Here is a 20713-nt window from a genome sequence, read left to right as displayed (position 1 = left end):
AGAGAGCTATCACTATGGTACATGATGGAAACACTGAAACACACAGAGAGAACTATCACTATGGTACATGATGTAAACACTGAAACACACAGAGAGAACTATCACAATGGTACATGATGTAAACACTGAAACACACAGAGAGAAATATCACGATGGTACATGATGGAAGCACTCAAACACACAGAGAGGACTATTACTATGGTACATGATGGAAACACTGAAACACACAGAGAGAACTATCACCATTGTGCATGGTGTAAACACTGAAATACACAGAGATAACTATCAATATGGTACATGATGTACACACTGAAACACACAGAGAGAACTATCACGGTGGTACATGATGTAAACACTGAACCACACAGAGAGAACTATCACGATGGTACATTATGTAAACACTGAAATACACAGAGATAACGATCGCAATGGTACATGGTGTCAACAATGAAACACACAGAGAGAACTATCACTATGGTACATGATGTAAACACTGATACACACAGAGAGAGCTATCACTATGGTACATGATGTAATCACTGAAACACACACAGAGAACTATCACTATGGTGCATGATGGAAACACTTAAACACACAGAGAGAACTCTCTCTATGGTACATGATGTAAACACTGAAACACTCAGAGAGAACTATCACCATTTTACATGATGTAAACATTGAAACACACAGGGATAACTATCACTATGGTCCATGATGTAAACACAGAAACACACAGAGAGAACTATCACTATGGTACTTGGTGTAAACACTGAAACACACAGAGAGAACTTTCACCATGGTACATGGTGTAAACACCGAAATACACAGAGAGAACTATCACTATAGTACATGATGTAAACAATGAAACAGAGAGAGAGATATATCACTATGGTACATGATGTAAAGACTGAAACACACAGATAGACTTATCACTATGGTACACGATGGAAACACTGAAACACACAGAGAGAACTATCACTATGGTACATGATGGAAACACTGAAACACACAGAGAGAACTATCGCTATTGTCCATGATGTAATTACTGAAAGGCACAGAGAGAACTATCACTATGGTACATGATGGAAACAATGAAACACACAGAGAGAACTATCACTTTGGTACATGATGTAAACACTGAAACACAAAGAGAGAACTATCACTATGGTACTTGGTGTAAACACTGAAACACACAGAGAGAGCTATCACTATGGTACATGATGTAAACACTGAAACACACAGAGAGAACTATCACAATGGTACATGATGTAAACACTGAAATACACAGAGATAACTATCACTATGGTACATGATGCACACACTGAAACACACATTGAGAACTATCACGATGGTACATGATGGAAACACTCAAACACACAGAGAGGACTATTACTATGGTACATGATGGAAACACTGAAACACAAAGAGAGAACTATCACTATGGTACATGATGTAATCACTGATACACACAGAGAGAGCTATCACTATGGTACATGATGGAAACACTGAAACACACAGAGAGAACTATCACCATGGTGCATGGTGTAAACACTGAAATACACAGAGATAACTATCACTATGGTACATGATGTACACACTGAAACACACAGAGAGAACTATCACGGTGGTACATGATGTAAACACTGAACCACACAGAGAGAACTATCACTATGGTACATTATGTAAACACTGAAACACACAGAGGTAACTATCGCAATGGTACATGATGTAATCACTGAAACACACACAGAGAACTATCACTATGGTACATGATGGAAACACTGAAACACACAGAGATAACTATCACTATGGTGCATGATGGAAACACTTAAACACACAGAGAGAACTCTCTCTATGGTACATGATGTAAACACTGAAACACTCAGAGAGAACTATCACCATCTTACATGATGTAAACATTGAAACACACAGGGATAACTATCACTATGGTCCATGATGTAAACACAGAAACACACAGAGAGAACTATCACTATGGTACTTGGTGTAAACACTGAAACACACAGAGAGTACTATTACTATGGTACATGATGGAAACACTGAAACACACAGAGAGAACTTTCACCATGATACATGGTGTAAACACCGAAATACACAGAGAGAACTATGACTATGGTACATGATGTAAACAATGAAACAGAGAGAGAGATATATCACCATTGTACATGATGTAAAGGCTGAAACACACAGAGAGAACTATCACTATGGTACATGATGGAAACACTGAAACACACAGAGAGAACTATCGCTATTGTCCATGATGTAATTACTGAAAGGCACAGATAGAACTATCACCATTGTACATGATGTAAAGGCTGAAACACACAGAGAGAACTATCACTATGGTACATGATGGAAACAATGAAACACACAGAGAGAACTATCACTTTGGTACATGATGTAATCACCGAAACACACAGTGAACTATCACTATGGTACATGATGTACACACTGAAACACACAGAGAGAACTATCACTATGGTGCATGATGGAAACACTTAAACACACAGAGAGAACTCTCTCTATGGTACATGATGTAAACACTGAAACACTCAGAGAGAACTATCACCATTTTACATGATGTAAACATTGAAACACACAGGGATAACTATCACTATGGTCCATGATGTAAACACAGAAACACACAGAGAGAACTATCACTATGGTACATGATGGAAACACTCAAACACACAGAGAGGACTATTACTATGGTACATGATGGAAACACTGAAACACACAGAGAGAACTTTCACCATGATACATGGTGTAAACACCGAAATACACAGAGAGAACTATGACTATGGTACATGATGTAAACAATGAAACAGAGAGAGAGATATATCACTATGGTACATGATGTAAAGACTGAAACACACAGAGAGACTTATCACTACGGTACACGATGGAAACACTGAAACACACAGAGAGAACTATCACTATGGTACATGATGTAAACACTGAAACACACAGAGAGAACTATCAAACTGGTGCATGGTGTAAACACTGAAATACACAGAGATAACTATCAATATGGTACACGATGTAATCACTGAAACACAAAGAGAGAACTATCACTATGGTACATGATGTAATCACTGAAACACACACAGAGAACTATCACTATGGTACATGATGTAAACAATGAAACAGAGAGAGATATATCACTATGGTACATGATGTAAAGACTGAAACACACAGAGAGACTTATCACTACGGTACACGATGGAAACACTGAAACACACAGAGAGAACTATCACTATGGTACATGATGTAAACACTGAAACACACAGAGAGAGCTATCACTATGGTACATGATGTAATCACTGAAACACAAAGAGAGAACTATCACTATGGTACATGATGTAATCACTGAAACACACACAGAGAACTATCACTATGGTACATGATGTAATCACTGAAACACAAAGAGAGAACTATCACTATGGTACATGATGTAATCACTGAAACACACACAGAGAACTATCACTATGGTACATGCTGTAAACACTGATACACACAGAGAGAGCTATCACTATGGTACATGATGTAATCACTGAAACACAAAGAGAGAACTATCACTATGGTACATAATGTAAACACTGAAATACACAGAGATAACTATCACAATGGTACATGATGTAAACAATGAAACACACAGAGAGAACTATCACTATGGTACATGATGTAAACACTGAAACACATAGAGAGAACTATCACCATGGTGCATGGTGTAGACACTGAAATACACAGAGATAACTATCACTATGGTACATGATGTACACACTGAAACACTCAGTGAGAACTATCACCATTTTACATGATGTAAACATTGAAACACACAGGGATAACTATCACTATGGTCCATGATGTAAACACAGAAACACACAGAGAGAACTATCACTATGGTACATGATGTAAACACTGATACACACAGAGAGAGCTATCACTGTGGTACATGATGTAATCACTGATACACACAGAGAGAGCTATCACTATGGTACATGATGGAAACACTGAAACACACAGAGAGAACTATCACCATGGTGCATGGTGTAAACACTGAAATACACAGAGATAACTATCACTATGGTACATGATGTACACACTGAAACACACAGAGAGAACTATCACGGTGGTACATGATGTAAACACTGGACCACACAGAGATAACTATCACTATGGTACATTATGTAAACACTGAAACACACAGAGGTAACTATCGCAATGGTACATGATGTAATCACTGAAACACACACAGAGAACTATCACTATGGTACATGATGGAAACACTGAAACACACAGAGATAACTATCACTATGGTGCATGATGGAAACACTTAAACACACAGAGAGAACTCTCTCTATGGTACATGATGTAAACACTGAAACACTCAGAGAGAACTATCACCATCTTACATGATGTAAACATTGAAACACACAGGGATAACTATCACTATGGTCCATGATGTAAACACAGAAACACACAGAGAGAACTATCACTATGGTACTTGGTGTAAACACTGAAACACACAGAGAGTACTATTACTATGGTACATGATGGAAACACTGAAACACACAGAGAGAACTTTCACCATGATACATGGTGTAAACACCGAAATACACAGAGAGAACTATGACTATGGTACATGATGTAAACAATGAAACAGAGAGAGAGATATATCACCATTGTACATGATGTAAAGGCTGAAACACACAGAGAGAACTATCACTATTGTCCATGATGTAATTACTGAAAGGCACAGATAGAACTATCACCATTGTACATGATGTAAAGGCTGAAACACACAGAGAGAACTATCACTATGGTACATGATGGAAACAATGAAACACACAGAGAGAACTATAACTTTGGTACATGATGTAATCACCGAAACACACAGTGAACTATCACTATGGTACATGATGTACACACTGAAACACACAGAGAGAACTATCACTATGGTGCATGATGGAAACACTTAAACACACAGAGAGAACTCTCTCTATGGTACATGATGTAAACACTGAAACACTCAGAGAGAACTATCACCATTTTACATGATGTAAACATTGAAACACACAGGGATACCTATCACTATGGTCCATGATGTAAACACAGAAACACACAGAGAGAACTATCACTATGGTACATGATGGAAACACTCAAACACACAGAGAGGACTATTACTATGGTACATGATGGAAACACTGAAACACACAGAGAGAACTTTCACCATGATACATGGTGTAAACACCGAAATACACAGAGAGAACTATGACTATGGTACATGATGTAAACAATGAAACAGAGAGAGAGATATATCACTATGGTACATGATGTAAAGACTGAAACACACAGAGAGACTTATCACTACGGTACACGATGGAAACACTGAAACACACAGAGAGAACTATCACTATGGTACATGATGGAAACACTGAAACACACAGAGAGAACTATCACTATGGTACATGATGTAAACACTGAAACACACAGAGAGAACTATCACCATGGTGCATGGTGTAAACACTGAAATACACAGAGATAACTATCAATATGGTGCATGATGTACACACTGAAACACACAGAGAGAACTATCACGGTGGTACATGATGTAAACACTGAACCACACAGAGAGACCTATCACTATGGTACATTATGTAAACACTGAAATACACAGAGATAACTATCGCAATGGTACATGGTGTAAACAATGAAACACACAGAGAGAACTATCACTATGGTACATGATGTAAACACTGATACACACAGAGAGAGCTATCACTATGGTACATGATGTAATCACTGAAACACAAAGAGAGAACTATCACTATGGTACATAATGTAAACACTGAAATACACAGAGATAACTATCACAATGGTACATGATGTAAACAATGAAACACACAGAGAGAACTATCACTATGGTACATGATGTAAACACTGATACACACAGAGAGAGCTATCACTATGGTACATGATGTAATCACTGAAACACACACAGAGAACTATCACTATGGTACATGATGTAAACACTGAAACACACAGAGAGAACTATCACTATGGTGCATGGTGTAGACACAGAAATACACAGAGATAACTAGCACTATGGTACATGATGTACACACTGAAACACACAGAGAGAACTATCACGGTGGTACATGATGTAAACACTGAACCACACAGAGAGAACTATCACTATGGTACATTATGTAAACACTGAAACACACAGAGGTAACTATTGCAATGGTACATGATGTAATCACTGAAACACACACAGAGAACTATCACTATGGTACATGATGGAAACACTGAAACACACAGAGATAACTATCACTATGGTGCATGATGGAAACACTTAAACACACAGAGAGAACTCTCTCTATTGTACATGATGTAAACACTGAAACACTCAGAGAGAACTATCACCATTTTACATGATGTAAACATTGAAACACACAGGGATAACTATCACTATGGTCCATGATGTAAACACAGAAACACACAGAGAGAACTATCACTTTGGTACTTGGTGTAAACACTGAAACACACAGAGAGTACTGTTACTATGGTACATGATGGAAACACTGAAACACACAGAGAGAACTTTCACCATGATACATGGTGTAAACACCGAAATACACAGAGAGAACTATGACTATGGTACATGATGTAAACAATGAAACAGAGAGAGAGATATATCACTATGGTACATGATGTAAAGACTGAAACACACAGAGAGACTTATCACTACGGTACACGATGGAAACACTGAAACACACAGAGAAAACTATCACTATGGTACATGATGGAAACACTGAAACACACAGAGAGAACTATCACAATGGTAAATGATGTAAACACTGAAACACAAAGAGAGAACTATCACTATGGTACATGATGTAAAGACTGAAACACACCGAGAGAACTATCACTATGGTACATGATGGAAACACAGGGCTGGACCACAGATATTAATTTCCTAGTAGTCAGAGTTGTTGTTGTTGTTGTTGTTGTTGTTGTTGTTGTCTGCAGTGGAAAGTGTCAAGGGATTCGTCTGAAGTCAGTCAGCTGTTCAGTCAGTTTGGGAGATATGACCCCACTATGTAAAGGGGAGACTCTCAGATACAAACTAATATGACACCACTATGGAAAGGGGAGACTCTCAGCTACAAACTAATATGACCCCACTATGTAAAGGGGAGACTCAGATACAAACTAATATGACCCCACTATGGAAAGAGGAGACTCAGCTACAAACTAATATGACCCCACTATGGAAAGAGGAGACTCAGCTACAAACTAATATGACCCCACTATGGAAAGAGGAGACTCAGCTACAAACTAATATGACCCCACTATGGAAAGAGGAGACTCAGATACAAACTAATATGACCCCACTATGTAAAGGGGAGACTCAGCTACAAACTAATATGACCCCACTATGGAAAGGGGAGACTCTCAGATACAAACTAATATGACCCCACTATGGAAAGAGGAGACTCAGATACAAACTAATATGACCCCACTATGGAAAGGGGAGACTCTCAGCTACAAACTAATATTACCCTACTATGTAAAGGGGAGACTCAGCTACAAACTAATATGACCCCACTATGGAAAGGGGAGACTCTCAGCTACAAACTAATATGACCCCACGATGGAAAGAGGAGACTCAGATACAAACTAATATGACCCCACTATGGAAAGGGGAGACTCTCAGCTACAAACTAATATGACCCCACGATGGAAAGAGGAGACTCAGATACAAACTAATATGACCCCACTATGGAAAGAGGAGACTCAGATACAAACTAATATGACCCTACTATGGAAAGAGGAGACTCAGCTACAAACTAATATGACCCCACTATGGAAAGGGGAGACTCAGCTACAAACTAACATGACCCCACTATGGAAAGAGGAGACTCTCAGCTACAAACTAATATGACCCCACTATGGAAAGGGGAGACTCAGCTACAAACTAATATGACCCCACTATGGAAAGAGGAGACTCTCAGCTACAAACTAATATGACCCCACTATGTAAAGGGGAGACTCTCAGCTACAAACTAATCTGACCCCACTATGGAAAGGGGAGACTCAGCTACAAACTAACATGACCCCACTATGGAAAGAGGAGACTCAGCTACAAACTAACATGACCCCACTATGGAAAGAGGAGACTCTCAGCTACAAACTAATATGACCCCACTATGGAAAGAGGAGACTCTCAGCTACAAACTAATATGACCCCACTATGTAAAGGGGAGACTCTCAGCTACAAACTAATCTGACCCCACTATGGAAAGGGGAGACTCAGATACAAACTAATATGACCCCACGATGGAAAGAGGAGACTCAGCTACAAACTAATATGACCCCACGATGGAAAGAGGAGACTCAGCTACAAACTAATATGACCCCACGATGGAAAGAGGAGACTCAGCTACAAACTAATATGACCCTACTATGGAAAGAGGAGACTCAGCTACAAACTAATATGACCCCACTATGGAAAGGGGAGACTCTCAGCTACAAACTAACATGACCCCACTATGGAAAGAGGAGACTCAGCTACAAACTAATATGACCCCACTATGGAAAGGGGAGACTCAGATACAAACGAAAAAAACAGAAATGTTTCCTGAGCTCCTAGATACACTTCAAAACTGGGGTTAGTAACTACTGCTGTCTCTCTAAACTAAACTGTATTACTTGTTGTATATATGTATTACTTGTTGTATATATCGATTTCTTTTGCCATTTATGAATGTGTTCAATACATCTATATGTGGTATGGCAGCAATGTTTTCATATTGCACAGATACTAAACATTGCCGATATTAAACCATATAGATATTAAACTATATAGATATTAAACTATGTAGATATTAAACCATATAGATATTAAACTATATAGATATTAAACTATATAGATATTAAACCATATAGATATTAAACTATATATATATATATATATATATTAAACTATATAGATATGAAAATATATAGATATTAAACTATATAGATATGAAAATATATAGATATTAAACTATATAGATATTAAATTATACAGATATTAAACCATATAGATATTAAACCATATAGATATGAAAATGTATAGATATTAGACTATATAGATATTCAACTATACAGATATTAAACCATATAGATATTCAACTATATAGATATTAAACCATATAGATATTAAACCATATAGATATTAAACTATATAGATATTAAACTATATGGATATTAAACCATATAGATATTAAACCATATGGATATTAAACTATATAGATATGAAAATATATAGATATTAAACCATATAGATATGCAAATATATAGAAATGAAACCATACAGATATTAAAACACATAGATACAGTTGAAGTCGGAAGTTTACATACATCTTCGGCAAATACATTTAAACTCAGTTTTCACATTTCACATTTTCTGACATCTAATCCTAGTAAAAAGTCCCTGTCATAGGTCAGTTAGGATCACCACTTTATTTGAAGAATGTGAAATGTCAGAATAATAGATGAGAGAATGCTTTGTTTCAGCTTTTATTTCTTTCATCACATTCCCAGTGGGTCAGAAGTTTAAATACACTAAATGAGTATTTGGTAGCATTGCCTTTAAATTGTTTAACTTGGGTCAAACGTTTCAGGTAGCATTCCACAAGCTTCCCACAATAATTTGGGTGAATTTTGGCCCATTCCTCCTGACAGAGTTGGTTTAACTGAGTCCGGGTTGTAGGCCTCCTTGCTCGCACATGCTTTTTCAGTACTGCCCACAAATTTTCTATAGGATTGAGGTCAGGGCTTTGTGATGGCCACTCCAATACCTTGACTTTGTTGTCCTTAAGCCATTTTGACACAACTTTGGAAGTATGCTTGTTGTCATTGTTAATTTGGAAGACCCATTTGCGACCAAACTTTAACTTCCCGACAATGTCTTGAGATATTGCTTCAATATATCCACATCATTTTCCTACCTCATGATGCCATCTATTTTGTGAAGTGTACCAGTCCCTCCTGCAGCAATGCACACCCACAACATGATGCTGCCACCCCCATGCTTCACAGTTGGAATGGTTTTCTTCGGCTTGCAAGCCTCCCCCTTTTTCCTCCAAACATAACGATGGTCATTATTGCCAAACAGCTCTATTTTTGTTTCATCAGACCAGAGGACATTTCTCCAAAAAGTACGATCTTTGTTTGTTGCTGTCTTTTCATCTCAAGGAGACAGAACGCGTCTCATTCCTGAGCGGTATGATGGCTGCGTGGTCCCATGGTGTTTATACTTGCGTACTATTGTTTGTACAGATGAACGTGGTATATTCAGGCGTTTGGAAATTGCTCCCAAGGATGAACCAGACTTGTGGAGGTCTACAATTATTTTCTGAAGTCTTGGCTGATTTCTTTTGATTTTCCCATGATGTCAAGCAAAAAGGCACTAAGTTTGAAGGTCAGCATTGAAATACATCCAGAAGTAAACCTGCAATGGACTCAAAATATGTCAATTAGCCTATCAGAAGCTTCTTAAGCTATGATATAATTGTCTGGAATTGTCCAAGCTGTTTAAAGGCACAGTTAACTTAGTTTAGGTAAACTTCTGACCCACTGGAATTGTGATACAGTGAATTATAAGTGAAATAGTCTGTCTGTAAACAAGTGTTGAAAAATGACTTGTGTCATGCACAAAGTAGATGTCCTAACTGACTTGACAAAACTATATTTTGTTAACAAGAAACTTTTGGAGTGGTTGAAAAATGAGTTTTAATGACTCCAACCTAAGTGTATGTAAACTAACGACTTCAACTGTATTAAACCACGTAGATATAAAACATATAGACATTAAACTATAGAAATATAAAAACATTTAATAACGTATACAAACGTTAAACTACATAGATATTAAACTATGCAGACATTAAACTATATAGATATTAAACTAGATAGATTTTAAACTATATAGATATTTTACTATATAGATATTAAACTATATAGATATTAAACCATATAGATATTAAACCATATAGATAATTAACTATATATATATTAAACCATATAGATATTAAACCATATAGATATTAAACTATATAGATATCAACCCATATAGATATGAAACTATATATATATATTAAACCATATATATATTAAACCATATAGATTTTAAATTATATAGGTATTAAACCATACAGATATTAAACCATATCGATGTTAAATTATATAGATATTAAACTAGATAGATTTTAAACTATATAGATATTTTACTATATAGATATTAAACCGTACAGATATTAAACCATATAGATATTCAACTATATAGATATTCAACTATATAGATATTAAACCATATAGATATTAAACCATACAGATATTAATCTATGCAGATATTAAACTATACAGATATTAAACCATTTAGATAATATTAAACTCACAGAGTAGAAGACAGGTCCGTTCCATCTCAATGTGTCGATCACAAACTCTCTCTAAACTCTTGTGACCACCTCTCCTCTCTACCCATCCCTACTTCCTCTCTTCTGAGAAGGACTGAGAGGTGTGAAAGATGTGTGTGACAGATGGAGTGGGCCTAGAGAGACTAGATACACAGAGAGACAGAGAAAGAGAGATTGAGAGTAACAGGGAGAGAGAGACTGAGAGAGAGAGATAGGGCGAGAGACATAGATAGGGAGAGATAGAGATACGGAGAGAGAAGAGAGATGGAGACAGAGACAGAGGACAGAGAGAGAGAGAGAGAGAGAGGTCACAATCAGATGAGCTCCTGCATTTTTCAGCATTTTCTTTAAAAAAGATAGATTAGGAGTTAGATAAACTTGGATTTTTTGTCAGGAACACATACTGGATTCTACCCTCTACAACATAACCCCCACTTCAAATCAAAACTTAAAACCTACAACCTGATTTTGGACGGAATTACGGAATCACCTGGAAGGTTCACAACTACCAAGATTTATTTCTCTACACAGCAAATTCTCTGGAAAACAACAGAAACCTGAAAACCCCATCCAACCTGGAACTGAGTGAGTAATGCTTAGTCTGAAACTATATATTTAAAAGCCAAAAGCCAAGAAGAAAAATACACAACATTACTTTATAAGGACTGAATTCTAACATAATTCTGCCAAGCTTGATACAGCTTCAACTAGCACTGACGTGTCAAGTGAGAGGTGTCAAAGCCCATGAGCCCAACAATGGCAGGAGAGTCACACAGTCTACCCCAACCAAATGGAGAGGCCTTAGAGGCTCCCTCCCGCTGTTCAGAGGTAATTAAAATACAGTACCCTTTGCATGTAAAGAATGATAAGTCAAGAAAAGATTACAAAATGAAGCTCCTTATGGAAAATCAAGAGACACTTTTTGCTGACTATTACAAAAATGGGAACATCAGCAACCTTATCTTCCACACAAACCATCCCCTGGCATGGCACAGTGCTATATTAGCACACTACCCCTTTGTTAAGAGAGGGGGGGTTAACGAGGGCTGGAAACTCAGAATACTTGATAACGAGGACTCTGAGTCAAGCAATATAAATATCTATAAGTCCGGAACAGTAATTGTACAGAATAACACCAAACAGTTTCAGCTGGACTTTCACCTAATCAAAGAATTAGCCCAGCAGGAGAAGCTCTCCCTTGATAAAGATACCCCCACACCGAGTGGGTCAGACCAGACCTCTTCACTATGTAACCCCACAGACGAGCAACCCCAGCGGAGAGTCAACCTCCCAGCACAGATTACCACTCCCTCATTGAAATGAAAGACAAATTCACCCAGCTGGAGATAAGGCAGGTGGAGCTGGAACAGCAGGTGATCACACTTCAGTCAGCACAGACCCAGACAACAGCCCAGCAAAACAACAGCCCCTTAACCAGACCAGGAGAGCTGGAGGTGGACAGAGACATATCTGCACTTTGGACAGTGGTGAGACAAATACAACAGGAGAAAGAGGAGCAGAACAGGCAACTAGAGGAGAGTATCAGACTGCTGGTGGAGGAGAGGTTGAGGGGGATGGAGGAGAAGGTGAGGGGGATGGAGGAGAGGTTGAGGGGGATGGAGGAGAGGTTGAGGGGGACGGCGTGTGACAGAGAACAACCCACTAGAGAGGTGGCCACCCCCACAGAGAAGCCAGCAGAACAGCCCACCTCAGCACCCAACAAAAATCTCGACATCACAGCAGAACAGACAAATGAAGAACCCCAAGCCCAGCGGCTCTCACCCCCTGAGCACCCCCCTGTCAGCCACCCTGATAGCCCTTCTGACAACCCCCACTCCCACTGAGGACAAACACAAGACACAGATTGTACTACTGATGGACTCAAATGGGAAATATATAGAAGAAAAAAACTTTTTCCCAAACACAGTGTGTCTAAACTCTGGTGTCCAAACACCCAGAGCGCCATAGACCTTCTGTCTGAGGCCAAACTAGGCTCACCCAGCCACATAATAATACACACAGGCACAAACGACCTGAGGGCCCAGCAGGAAAGAGTGGCCACAGCACTGAAGGGAGTGATTGAAAAGGCTTCTTCTACTTTCCCCAACGCACAAGTGGTTATCTCCACCCTGCTACCACGAAAAGACTTCCACACTGCCACAATACAGCGGGTAAACGCAAGTATTTCCCGTGACTGTGCCTCAAAACCAAACGTTTTCCTGGCCCACCACTCCACCCTGGACTTGAACAGCCTCTATGACCAGGTCCACCTCTACAAGGCAGCAGTGCCCATCTTTGCCCGAACTCTAAAGGACATCGCTCTCAAACGTATCCCCAACACTTCACACAGGAGCAACAGATCAATAGACACCCCACCCAGACCAGCGAGACACCCTCCCAGACCTGCAGGACCCCCCCCTGGACCTACACATAGAGGACCCACGCCAAGAGGAATTACATCCAGACCACCGCACACCCAGACACATCCACACCCCTACCCCAACCAATCAACACCCCCCACGTCAATCATGCCCACACCCCATTTAGGCCCCCTCAGATCAGACCTATGCCACTCCTGCCCACCCCATGCACCCCACCCCCGCAAAGAGGGCCTCAACATGGAAGCCACACATACGCCCAGGTAGTGAGCGGGCAAACAGTCCCAACCCCCACTCTCACACTCGCCCAAGCCAATGGCATGTACCAGATGCTCAGCAGGCTCTGCTCACACTTACTGGCCTGAGGCCAAACCACGACCAACAACATTGGACACTTTATGGAACAAAAAGCCTTTACTATTTCATCCTGGAATATCCAAGGCCTGAGGTCATCTGCCTTTGGCCTGAAGAGCAGAAACCCGGACTTCACCAAAGAAATCGGTAATACAGACATTGTCATCTTGCAAGAAACCTGGTATAGAGGAGACAGACCCACTGGATGCCCTCTAGGTTACAGAGAGCTGGTAGTCCCATCCACCAAACTACCAGGTGTGAAACAGGGAAGGGACTCAGGGGTATGCTAATTTGGTATAGAGCAGACCTAACTCACTCCATTAAATTAATCAAAACAGGAACATTCTACATTTGGCTAGAAATTCAAAAGGAAATTATCCTAACAGAGAAAAATGTCCTCCTGTGTGCTACCTATATCCCCCCACTAGAATCCCCATATTTTAATGAAGACAGCTTCTCCATCCTGGAGGGGAAATCAACCATTTCCAGGCCCAGGGACATGTACTAGTCTGTGGTGACCTAAATGCCAGAACCGGACAAGAACCTGACACCCTCAGCACACAGGGGGACAAACACCTGCCTGGAGGTGACAGCATCCCCCCCCGTATGCCCCCTAGGCACAACTATGACAACATAACCAACAAAAACGGGTCACAACTCCTGCAGCTCTGTCGCACGCTGGGTATGTACATAGTCAATGGTAGGCTTCGAGGGGACTCCTATGGTAGGTACACCTATAGCTCATCTCTTGGCAGTAGTACTGTAGACTACTTTATCACTGACCTCAACCCAGAGTCTCTCAGAGCGTTCACAGTCAGCCCACTGACACCCCTATCAGACCACAGCAAAATCACAGTCTACCTAAACAGAGCAATACTCAATCATGAGGCATCAAAGCCAAAGGAACTGAGTAACATTAAGAAATGCTATAGATGGAAGGAATGCAGTTTGGAAACCTACCAAAAAACAATTAGGCAACAACAAATTCAATCCCTTTTAGACAATTTCCTGGGTAAAACGTTCCACTGCAATAGTGAAGGTGTAAACTTGGCAGTAGAAAATCTTAACAGTATATTTGACCTCTCAGCTTCCCTATCAAATCTAAAAATCTCAAATAGAAAACCGAAGAAAATTAACAACAATGACAAATGGTTTGATGAAGAATGCAAAATTCTAAGAAAGAAATTGAGAAACCTGTCCAACCAAAAACATAGAGACCCGGAAAACCTGAGTCTACGCCTTCACTATGGTGAATCACTAAAACAATACAGAAATACACTACGGAAAAAGAAGGAACAGCATGTCAGAAATCAGCTCAATGTAATTGAAGAATCCATAGACTCTAACCACTTCTGGGAAAATTGGAAAACACTAAACAAACAACAACACGAAGAATTATCTATCCAAAATGGAGATGTATGGGTAAACCACTTCTCCAATCTTTTTGGCTCTATAACAAAGAATAAAGAGCAAAAACATATACATGATCAAATACAGATCTTAGAATCAACTATTAAAGACTACCAGAACCCACTGGATTCTCCAATAACATTGAATGAGTTACAGGACAAAATAAAAACCCTCCAACCCAAAAAGGCCTGTGGTGTTGATGGTATCCTCAATGAAATGATCAAATATACAGACAACAAATTCCAATTGGCTATACTAAAACTCTTTAACATCATCCTTAGCTCTGGCATCTTCCCCAATATTTGGAACCAAGGACTGATCACCCCAATCCACAAAAATGGAGACAAATTTGACCCCAATAACTACCGTGGAATATGCGTCAACAGTAACCTTGGGAAAATCCTCTGCATTATCATTAACAGCAGACTCGTACACTTCCTCAATGAAAACAATGTACTGAGCAAATGTCAAATTGGCTTTTTACCAAATTACCGTACAACAGACCATGTATTCACCCTGCACACCCTAATTGACAACCAAACAAACCAAAACAAAGGCAAAGTCTTCTCATGCTTTGTTGATTTCAAAAAAGCCTTCGACTCAATTTGGCATGAGGGTCTGCTATACAAACTGTTGGAAAGTGGTGTTGGGGGTAAAACATACGACATCATAAAATCCATGTACACAAACAACAAGTGTGCGGTTAAAATTGGCAAAAAACACACACATTTCTTCACACAGGGTCGTGGGGTTAGACAGGGATGCAGCTTAAGCCCCACCCTCTTCAACATATATATCAACGAACTGGCGCGGGCACTAGAAAAGTCTGCAGCACCCGGCCTCACCCTACTAGAATCTGAAGTCAAATGTCTGCTGTTTGCTGATGATCTGGTGCTTCTGTCACCAACCAAGGAGGGCCTACAGCAGCACCTAGATCTTATGCACAGATTCTGTCAGACCTGGGCCCTGACAGTAAATCTCAGTAAGACCAAAATAATGGTGTTCCAAAAAGGTCCAGTCACCAGGACCACAAATACAAATTCCATCTAGACACTGTTGCCCTAGAGCACACAAAAACTATACATACCTCGGCCTAAACATCAGCGCCACAGGTAACTTCCACAAAGCTGTGAAGGATCTGAGAGACAAGGCAAGAAGGGCCTTCTATGCCATCAAAAGGAACATAAATTTCAACATACCAATTAGGATTTGGCTAAAAATACTTGAATCAGTCATAGAGCCCATTGCCCTTTATGGTTGTGAGGTCTGGGGTCCGCTCACCAACCAAGACTTCACAAAATGGGACAAACACCAAATTGAGACTCTGCACGCAGAATTCTGCAAAAATATCCTCAGTGTACAACGTAGAACACCAAATAATGCATGCAGAGCAGAATTAGGCCGATACCCACTAATTATCAAAATCCAGAAAAGAGCAGTTAAATTCTATAACCACCTAAAAGGAAGCGATTCCCAAACCTTCCACAACAAAGCCATCACCTACAGAGAGATGAACCTGGAGAAGAGTCCCCTAAGCAAGCTGGTCCTGGGGCTCTGTTCACAAACACACCCTACAGAGCCCCATGACAGCAGCACAATTAGACCCAACCAAATCATGAGAAAACAAAAAGATAATTACTTGACACACTGGAAAGAATTAACAAAAAACAGAGCAAACTAGAATGCTATTTGGCCCTACACAGAGAGTACACAGCGGCAGAATACCTGACCACTGTGACTGACCCAAAATTAAGGAAAGCTTTGACTATGTACAGACTCAGCGAGCATAGCCTTGCTATTGAGAAAGGCCGACGTAGGCAGACATGGCTCTCAAGAGAAGACAGGCTATGTGCTCACTGCCCACAAAATGAGGTGGAAACTGAGCTGCACTTCCTAACCTCCTGCCCAATGTATGACCATATTAGAGAGACATATTTCCCTCAGATTACACAGATCCACAAAGAATTCGAAAACAAATCCAATTTTGAAAAACTCCCATATCTACTGGGTGAAATTCCACAGTGTGCCATCAGAGCAGCAAGATTTGTGACCTGTTGCCACGAGAAAAGGGCAACCAGTGAAGAACACGCACCATTGTAAATACAACACATATCTATGCTTATTTATTTTATCTTGTGTCCTTTACCATTTGCACATTGTAAAAACACTGTATATATATATATATATATAATATGACATTTGTAATGTCTTTATTGTTTTGAAACTTCTGTATGTGTGATGTCTACTGTTATTTTTTATTGTTTATTTCACTTTATATATTATATACCTTACTTGCTTTGGCAATGTTAACACATGTTTCCCATGCCAATAAAGCCCCTTGAATTGAATTGAATTGACAGAGACAGAGAGGAGTGGCAGGGAGCATCGTGGTAGAGCGTTGGAGTAGTGACTTAAAGGTTGCAAGATCAAATCCCCAAGCTGAGAAGGTACACATCTTTCATTCTGCCCCTGAACAAGGCAGTTAACCCACTCTTCCTAGGCCGTCATTGAAAATAAGAATTTGTTCATAACTGACTTGCCTATTTAAATAAAGGCAAAAATAAAAAAAAATTTTAAAAGAGGCAGAGAAAGACAGAGAGAAGAGAGACAGACAGACAGGGAGACACAGAGAGAGAGACAGACAGAGAGCGAATGCGAGGTCTGGGGTCCGCTCACCAAGCAAGAATTCACAAAATGGGACAAACAACAAATTGAGACTCTGCATGCAGAATTCTGCAAAAACATCCTCTGTGTACAATGTAAAACAACAAATAATGCATGCAGAGCAGAATTAGGCCGATTCACGCAAATTTTTCAAAATCCAGAAAAGAGTCATTCAATTCTACAATCACCTTAAAAGGAAGCGATACTCAAACCTTCCCTAACAAAGCCATCACCTACAGAGACATGAACCTGGTCCCCTAAGCAAGCTGGTCCTGGGGCTCTGTTCACAAACACAAACAGACACCAGAGATCCCCAGGACAGCAACACAATTAGACCCAACCTAATATTAAGGAAAGCTTTGACTATGTACAGACTTGAATAACCTTGTGAGCATAACCTTGTTATTGAGAAAGGCTGCCTGGCTCTCAAGAGAAGACAGTCTATGTGCATATTGAGGTGGAAACTGAGCTGCACTAATTAAGCATATTTATGTTTATTTATTTTCACTAACCATTTGCATATGAAATAACATTTGAAATGTCTTTATTCTTTTTAATCTCCTGTGAGTGTCATGTTTACTGTACATTTTTTGTTTATTTCACTTTTGTTTGTCTTCAACAAAGCCCCTTTAATAAAATGTAATTGAGCAGATGAGTTCTTGAATTTTTCAACATGTTTTTACAAAAAAAATGGATTTAAAGTTCAATAAACTTTCTCTGAAAAACCAACGACCAGCAAACAGACCAGCAAAACGACCAGCAAACAGAAACCAGCAAACACCATACAACCTGAACCTAGAACTGATTGAGTAATGTTTAGTCTGAAGTTACTTTTAAAATCCAAGAAGAATACTACATTACAAAAATATATTTTATCTTATATGGACTGAATACTAAGTTAAGGCTACCAAGCTTGCTAGAACTGAACAGATCTAGTTGATCTTCAATTAGCACAGAGGTGTGAAGTCGAAGTCCTTGAGCGAGGAGAGGGGAGTTTCACAGCCACCCCCACCCAGTGCTATATGGGGGATTGTGTCAATGTGTCCTTGAGCAGTTTCACACTCAGTGTGTTCTTTTGTTTCTCAGCTTTAATATTGCAGATAGACTGTGACTTCAGGCAATGTATTTATCCTAATCATTTTCAATCCCCCACATATATATGTGTTGTATATTTTCCTTTATTATGTTCCCCTAACCCTACCACCCCTCCCCAAATTGGAGTAAACTAATGGACAACAACACTTAAGCTTATATATACCATAAACATTTTACGGTCACTCTATATTTTACAATTTATATTGTCTGTTTGTTTCAAGTACACTCAACTCCTCCCATCTGTCTCTGAAGAGTTTTCTATTGGTCATATATACTTTTCAACTGCGCTGTGATGCTTCACAAAAGTACTGAAGCTTTCGATTCTCATAGTTTCTACAGGTTGTAAATAAAAGAGACATTTTTGCTAAAAGCATTATAATATTATTGAACGATTGACTATGACTTTTGAAATCACCCAGCAATGCTATGTGCAGAGATAACTCCAGGTAAATGTTGCATTTCTTCAGCCATTCCTGAACCTGAGACATATGGTCAATACCAAAACAAATGATCTAATGATTCGGTCTCTTCATTGTATTGGTTGCAAGAATGTTGTATAATAATTTAAATAGAAAAACTTTAACTTTTGAATCCTGACTAGAACCAAACAAATGGATCATATTACTCCAGTGCTAACCTCGCTACACTTGGCTTCCTGTTAAGTCAAGGGCTGATTTCAAGGTTTTTACTGCTAACCTACAAAGCAATACAATGGCTTGCTCCTAACTATCTTTCTGATTTGGTCCTGCCGTACATACCTACACGTACACTATGGTCACAAGACGCAGGACTCCTAATTGTCCCTAAAATTTCTAAGCAAACAGCTGGAGGCAGGGCTTTCTCCAAGAGATCTCAATTTTTATGGAATGGTCTGCCCACCCATGTGAGAGACGCAGACTCAGTCTCAACCTTTAAGTCTTTACTGAAGACTCATCTCTTCAGGGGGTCATATGATTGAGTGTCATCTGGCCCAGGAGTGGGAAGGTAAACGGAAAGGCTCTGGAGCAACCAACCGCCCTTGCTGTCTCTGCCTGGCCGGTTCCCCTTTCTCCACTGGGATTTTCTGCCTCTAACCCTATTACAGGGGCTGAGTCACTGGCTTACTGGTGCTCTTTCATGCCATCCCTAGGAGGCTGTGTCACTTGAGTGGGTTGAGTCACTGACGTGGTCTTCCTGTCTGGGTTGGCGCCCCCCCTTGGGTTGTGCCGTGGCGGAGATCTTTGTGGGCTATCCTTGGCCTTTGTGGGCTATACTCGGCCTTGTCTCAGGATGGTAAGTTGGTGGTTGAAAATAATTCTAACTCTAATTCTAATTCTCTGTTTCTCT

This window comes from Oncorhynchus masou, chromosome 23 (genome assembly GCF_036934945.1).
Source record: "Oncorhynchus masou masou isolate Uvic2021 chromosome 23, UVic_Omas_1.1, whole genome shotgun sequence".
NCBI classification, from domain to species: Eukaryota; Metazoa; Chordata; class Actinopteri; order Salmoniformes; family Salmonidae; genus Oncorhynchus; species Oncorhynchus masou.
The sequence above is the reverse complement of the archived record's forward strand: the minus strand, read 5'-3'. Positions refer to the sequence as shown.